This window comes from Austrofundulus limnaeus, unplaced genomic scaffold, assembly GCF_001266775.1.
Source record: "Austrofundulus limnaeus strain Quisiro unplaced genomic scaffold, Austrofundulus_limnaeus-1.0 Scaffold29, whole genome shotgun sequence".
Classification (NCBI taxonomy): domain Eukaryota; kingdom Metazoa; phylum Chordata; class Actinopteri; order Cyprinodontiformes; family Rivulidae; genus Austrofundulus; species Austrofundulus limnaeus.
In genome coordinates, this window is record NW_013952431.1 from 2,404,770 (window position 1) to 2,411,765 (window position 6,996).

The window sequence follows — 6,996 nt, forward strand, 5'->3', positions numbered from 1 at the left end:
GTCAGGATCTGATCGAATTAAGAAGTGTGGTGCTCCGAGGTAAAGATATAATTAAATATAGCATATGTAAATATRATGTATTTAATTATATCCACAAATTATAAAGTTCAGAATTCTAAACTTTAAATTACCCTACACTGCTCTTGTTGTGCTTTTCACACAAGCTTAGATGTAATTTTGCAGTTTATTAGTATGAATTATGCTGCTGAAAGAAGACATGGCTGAAAGGTTTAGTGCACATTGAGGTGTAGCCTCAGCTCAGGTTTATGCATCAACACACATTTGTGGTTTGGGGACAATATGGTGGCATTATTAATATTATTTTCCTATATAGAAAATGTTACATTTACATCACATCATGGATCACATATTGATCAGATGCTGTTGCTGACTGATCCGTGACGGGATGCAAATGTAACATTTTCTATAGATAAAAAAAAAATCACTGCAATAAAATAACTTTGTTTTTGTCACTTTTACGGTGGATTGCATCAACTCTGTTAGACAAAAATACAGTTAAAAAGCAAATTATTTAAAATTCAAAACTTTATATTCTGTTTCAAATCATTAAATTCAGTYTCAATTTAGGGAAATTTATTTTCAAATCAATGCACTCAATTTCAAATTATGCACATTCAGATTCAATCTGAGCAATTCAAATTCAGCTCCTGCTGGCACAAGATTTAGCCCATAGACGTCTTTGTGTGCAACAGTGTTTCAAAATGTAAAAATAAAAACTTGTACACAAACTTCTTGCAGTTACCATTTTATTTTACTGTTATTGTATTAATAGACTGATGTGCGATGACATTGTTCAGTATTGGGATGATGACACAACTACAATATAAACTGAYGGGTTGTTTTTTACATTCATTACAGAGTTATAATTAAACATTTTAATTACAACTGTGTTTCAACAAAAGCAATATAAAATGTACAACAACAAAGTCAGAGTATAAACTCAATATTTGATATCCTAATATTGAGTAACATTTACAAAGAATGAAGAACGCAGACATCAGTATCAGTCCTCCTTTATCTCTACTGCTGTTACCTGCCTGCATTACATTACCTGGTAGGAGGAGGAGTGGCTGCAGCTGACAATAATATTACATATTTCAGATGATCATTATTGCTACAGTAAAACATAGTAATGGCGTTGAAATTATGTTTTTATTTTTATTGTTGCAGTCATTAGAAACAATAAAATGTCATCTTAATGGAAAGACACACTGCTAAATAATCTTACACAATGTTGAGAGTACACTTACAGTTCTGCGAATTGTTCACCTTGCACTGATCCGCCTTGCAGTGATTTTGTTAACATTTGTAACAGGCAAAACAGACATGCTAATCAGCTAGCATTAGCTTATGTCATGTTTACAGCTATATTCTGCCAGCAGCTAGCAGCAGCAATGTAAGGTAAGTTACTAAAACATTTTAAATAAAGATTTAAGATGTTGTGTGCCACTCAAAATATTAGGCATTGCAAGACATAAATAACTTGCCTTCTGACGATGGTCTTCCATGTAGCTGTCCGGCTTTGGTATACTTGCAGTTTGTTCAATAAAGTTTCCTTTAAAAAATGCTGTTCGGCCAATCACAGAAGACTAACCAATCATGTGTAGTAACAGAACGYCAACTGGATCTGCCCACCTTCTGCCAAAAGTAACTCGCAAGTGAGCAGCAGAGGAAGCTCGCGCGAGGGGAGACAACGTACGCGAGCAGAGAGATTCTGTGCATGAGAGGAGGAACCACGCACGAGAGGAGAAAATGTGTGTGCGAGCGCAGAGAAACTGCTTGCGCAAGCAGATCTCCAGTCACGCTCACAAAAATCTATATTTCCCTCTTGCGAGTATGATTTTTGCTTGCTCGGATATGAATTTGCACATGCGCAATCTCGTTTTCTCTCACGAGAGTTACGGCACAATGATGCCACCATACTGCGCACCTGCGGAGGAAGCCGGCATGAGGGGAGACAATGTGAGTGCGCAAGGAGAGCAATTCTGTGCACGCGCGAGCAGCTGTCTATTTAYGCTCACGGAACTCTATTCCCCTCTCACATGGATATAAATTTGTGTGCACGGGATTTAAATTTGCTCTCGCGAGATCTCGTTTATTCTCGCGATACTTTTGTCATTATACTGATGCCATAGTACATCAGACTAAACGTAAATAAAATAGTGTCATAAAAGTGTTTGTTTTTAGGGATTGTAGCATTTATGTGTTTTTGAGATAGAGCTGCTTTTTAAACCTCAAGGCTATCCATTAGTCTAGCAAAGACAAAGTCTTTTGGACAAAGACTTTTGGCTTTTTTCAGGGCGCTATCATTGATGTCATAGCTTTGAAGGAACTATTGATAACTATTTGAAAGAAAATATATTGTGCAATGCACATTTATTTCCCCCAGCAGTTCTTGAGATATCTAACAACTGCCCCCCCCCTCCCCACACACCACCAAAAAAAAAAAAAGACTATAAAAGCACAATAAAAAATGAGCTGTGAAGAAATAATCACGCTCAAAGTGGGCAGATAAACTGCTGACTCTGGCAGAAACAATAATTGCTTCATATAATTATTTTTACAACACCCCCTTTTTTTTAAAATTTATGGACTGTTTTTTTGTAACTGTGGTCAGAAAGCAAAGGCCTCACAGGAAGACGTGGAGATTGGACAATAAGCAGCTGTGACTCAGGAAGCAGCGATGCGAGCCCCTCAGTCAGACCTCTGGGAAATGTGGGAAATTTCTGATGTCACGACAGACTGATGCGAACCAGCCGCTTTCCTCCAGAGAGGACTGAGGTGGAGTTTGTGTATAAACAGTGGGACATGCACATGCATCAGAGTCCRCCTCTGCTCAAATATATTTGAAGTTGTAATGTGCAACATTTGAAAGGTTGGGATAAAACGGAAAGCGTCTCCAGCAGATAATTTCCTTGGATGTTATTGTTTGTAAATCTGCATTTCTATTGGCTTATTGGCGTGCTCGCTCCCCCTCCCCCAGCTCTCTGCTACTGTAAGCCCACAGCTCCTATGGGAAGGTGTTGGGACGATAAGAAACAGACAGTCTGGAAAGCAGGGAGAGGCAGGAAGTGACGAGGCTTTTACAGCTTTTATTTTTGTTCTGTCTCATTTCATTTRAAACACACACAACTCACCGAAACATGATGAACCACAATTTATTTTTGTGGGTGACTTAATTTTARTGACATCACCAGTGACTTTGCAGTTTCTTTATTTGATCGTGCTGAAAAAAGAAAAAAAAACACTGTTGAACGTGACCTGAAAGCTGCTCAGCACAGACACATTCTTTTCCTCTGTAGTCAATGTGACGGAGGAGGCATTGTGGGTCATTTATTTTCTCCTTTTGCTTTTTTCGTGTTCTGAGGGCAAAAAACAAACAAACAAAAGAAACAAAAACCTSCCAWCAGCAAYGTCTTCTTMTCCTGTAGCACTTTAACATTGTTGTTAGTGCGTCTTTCCCACTTCTCTTATATTTCTGCTAAACTAAATTTTGACGTGATACAAGCCCCAGACAGCTGCAAATTGAGCATCAAAAAGATTGTTAGATTCTCTAAACATAGCAAAATGTATCTGGCCCACGCAATGCACTAACACGTGACCCATGTACCTCAAAAAATAACGACCCTTTGGTGGCCCAGATGTGGTTTGCCAGAGGTGGTCCATACATGTGCCAGCACCACATAAACCAAACCACAATAGGGCCAGATGTGGCCATCTTAAAAACACGGTCATCATTGCCCAGATGCATTGAAAAACCATTTCCCATGCAGTGCCAGCCAGCACCAGATMTGGCCCACACCTGTCTGCTACGTGAGCTGAACAAGATGAACATTTAAACATCAGACTAAAAACAACTCCGTGAAGGAAATCATTTCAACCACCTCCTTTTATGCCAGCATTTTAAACAACGATCATGTTGTTCCACATAAAGTTTTAGCTTAATATCTATAAATTTGGATGAGTTACAATCATTTTTGATTATCATCTTAAATTGGATGGGTTGAGTTAGTTGTACCTCTAATTATTGTATCCTGAAAGATGCATTAAAGTCTGTTCGGTTGTTCATGAAATATTTTGCTAACAGACAAAAGAGTTGACCCAAAATAGTTATTGGCAAAATGTTAAGATTCTGAGCAGTCTGTTGTGGCAGATCATTCCTCGGCTACTTTTATTCATTTACACACTTGAATGTAGGGAAAGATTAGGAGGGTTTTGATGAGTATTAAAGAATTGCTTGTTGTGCGCTTGGGGTCCCTCTTTGGCGCTGGTCTCCCTTATGTCGGCTACCGGCTTTGCGGGTTGGGTCTGTGGTCCTCCACAGTCACTTTGGAACATTCCATTGGAGAGATCTTGTACATACATGCATGCTCACAACTGCACACAAACAGGTGTTCACATCCTGGGTTTTCTATCCGGACACAGACTGAATTGTATGTGCATACGTATGTGTATGTATAGATATATGTATGTGTATATGCATATATATAAAAGTGTATGGATATGTATGTATGGGTATGTTTAAATGTGTATATGTCTGTCTGTCTGTCTGTCTGTATGTATGTATGTATGTATGTATGTATGTATGTGTGTGTGTGTGTGTGTGTGTGTGAATTTATATATGTATATGAATATGGTTTTCATCAAGGCTTTAATCATTATAATTATATAGATATGCATTTTTGTTACTGTGGTTTTGTTATCTTTGTTTTGTAGGTGTGGAGCCAAGATGTTGGGTGTGCTGTCTTGTGTTTTTTCAACATATATTTCACATATCCTCTAATCTCTCTTTCACTCTTTCTCATTACATTTCACTTTTTTCTTTCTCTTTCTTTTTCTCCTACAGTATAAAGCAACTGATGATGAAGAAGCTAAGATACTAATATTCAGATATTCAGTTCTGCTTTCTACTGAAGTGGAAAAAAAATTTCTTATTGCATAAAATAGCCCATTGGTCTGTGTTAAAAGGTCAAAATTGACTGTGGTGATGTTTTAGTGAGCTTTATGGGCTCCAACTCAGAACAGAAAGTGCTGCAGAAGCTACAGTCAGATGTGCCTGAGAGATGGTTTCTATTTCAGTGTAGGCACACTGTCTGCCACTGGATATGTATGAGGTGATTAGAGGAGGTCGGAGAGAGAAGAGAAGGTTTCATCCCAAAATAAATCTATTTGTTGAGACCTTCCAGCTGGTAAAATGAGTGTTGTGTGTTGTGTGTTTTTAACTGAGTGACTAAAAATATGTGTGCATATTAAAGCTGCATCTTAACAYGATGCATAAATGGCATATATCAGAACTAAATAAATAATAAATAAACCAGACTGAAACCAAAAAAAGAAAAAATAGGAAATGTGTCAAAAGGATGTGAGTTTTTGACTTTGTCAGCATCCTTGTGTTTTTGTTATAATCTTCAATGTTCTTTATGTTTTAGTTTGGCTAGTTCCTTTCTTGGTTTCTTGCATTTTTTGTATATTTAGGATTTTTGTGTTCATTATTCCTTGTGTTTTGTCTCTCTAGTTCCTCTTAGTTGATGTTTAATTACTCTTGTGTCCCCTGTGCCATTCCTCATTTCACCCTCAACCAGCTTCATAAAGTTTTCCCAGGCAGTCAAACATGCACACCTGTCGCCACTCCCCAATCAGCTCAGCTGCCTCCCACGTCTCATCAGCCTGGTCCTATATGATCAGTTTCCTTATATCACTACCACAGCAGATTATTGCATTGGGTTACCTTGATGTTTGTAAGTCTTGCTGCCTCACCAGCKTTCTGTTTTGTTAATAAAGTATTTTGAGCTTACTTTTCTGTGTTTTCTTGAAGCCTGTGCAATGGGTCCGACCATCAACACCAAACCTACATTAAAAAAACATGTTTAACTTTTTATTTTTAATGTCAACCAGCAAGGCTTTAATTGGTACTTTAAAATATGTTTTATCTTGTTTCTGATAACTTGCCTGGACCTCACATCAAGTTTGTGGTCTTGAAATGTTTTCCAGAAATGCACTAACAATTGTAATTTTCAGCTGCTATTACCGGGTAGTCTAAAAAAAAAACCTCTATAATTTCTTAAGGTTAAGGACTTGCAGGATTTAAAATCCAAAACATATTACTTTGATTGCTGGCTGCTCAATTAATAGCTAATGTTATTGGTTCTTTTTTTTTAACTAAAAACTTCTTTAAATTCCCAAAAGTCAAAATGTGTGCATTTTTCAAGACTCTGAAATTTATCTCCATTTATTGTATTGATTGTCAGTCTGTTTTAATGTGTTACAGTGTGAGAGCATGCTCCACAAATTTGTACTTGACTTTGCTGTTTTACTGTATTTATATGAATGAGACTCTAGTTGGTTATTTTTCCAAAGTGGTCAATATTTAAAGATAAAACATGTACGACAGAGTAAAACATCAGTCATAAAACTACCAGATAAACTAATAAAATAAACTTTTTTTTCGTCGTTGTTGCATACCTCAATCCTAATCAACTAATTCACAGCCATTTTTTTTGTTCATCTTTTTTTTTTCATTAGAGCAGCTTTGACTTACAAACAAAGACACAGGTTTGCATTGARTCTTAACACGTGAAGAAGTGAGTGCTAGCAGAGCCAGGGGCAGTGAGGGCAGTAATGTGTTGGAAGTGATGGTGCCTCGTGGGCAGAGTGTGTGATAACAAGAGAGTTCAGCTCATACAGGAAGGACACATGAGGACATTTATGGTCAGCTTCATCTTAAATTGTTGATCTGCACTGACCACAGTTCAAGACAATGCTTCTGGGAGTAATAATGTTCAGATGACAGGAAATGKTTTTGTCAGACAAAAAGACAAACTGGGATCTTGTTTCTGACTTCATCTTTTCCCCCGGCAGTCATGTGTATTAGCTTTTTTGGTTCACGTGTGTCTTGGTTGTGTTTTTTATTTGTGTGTGTGTGTGTGTGTGTGTGTGTGTGTGTGTGTGTGTGTGTGTGTGTGTGTGTGTGTGTGT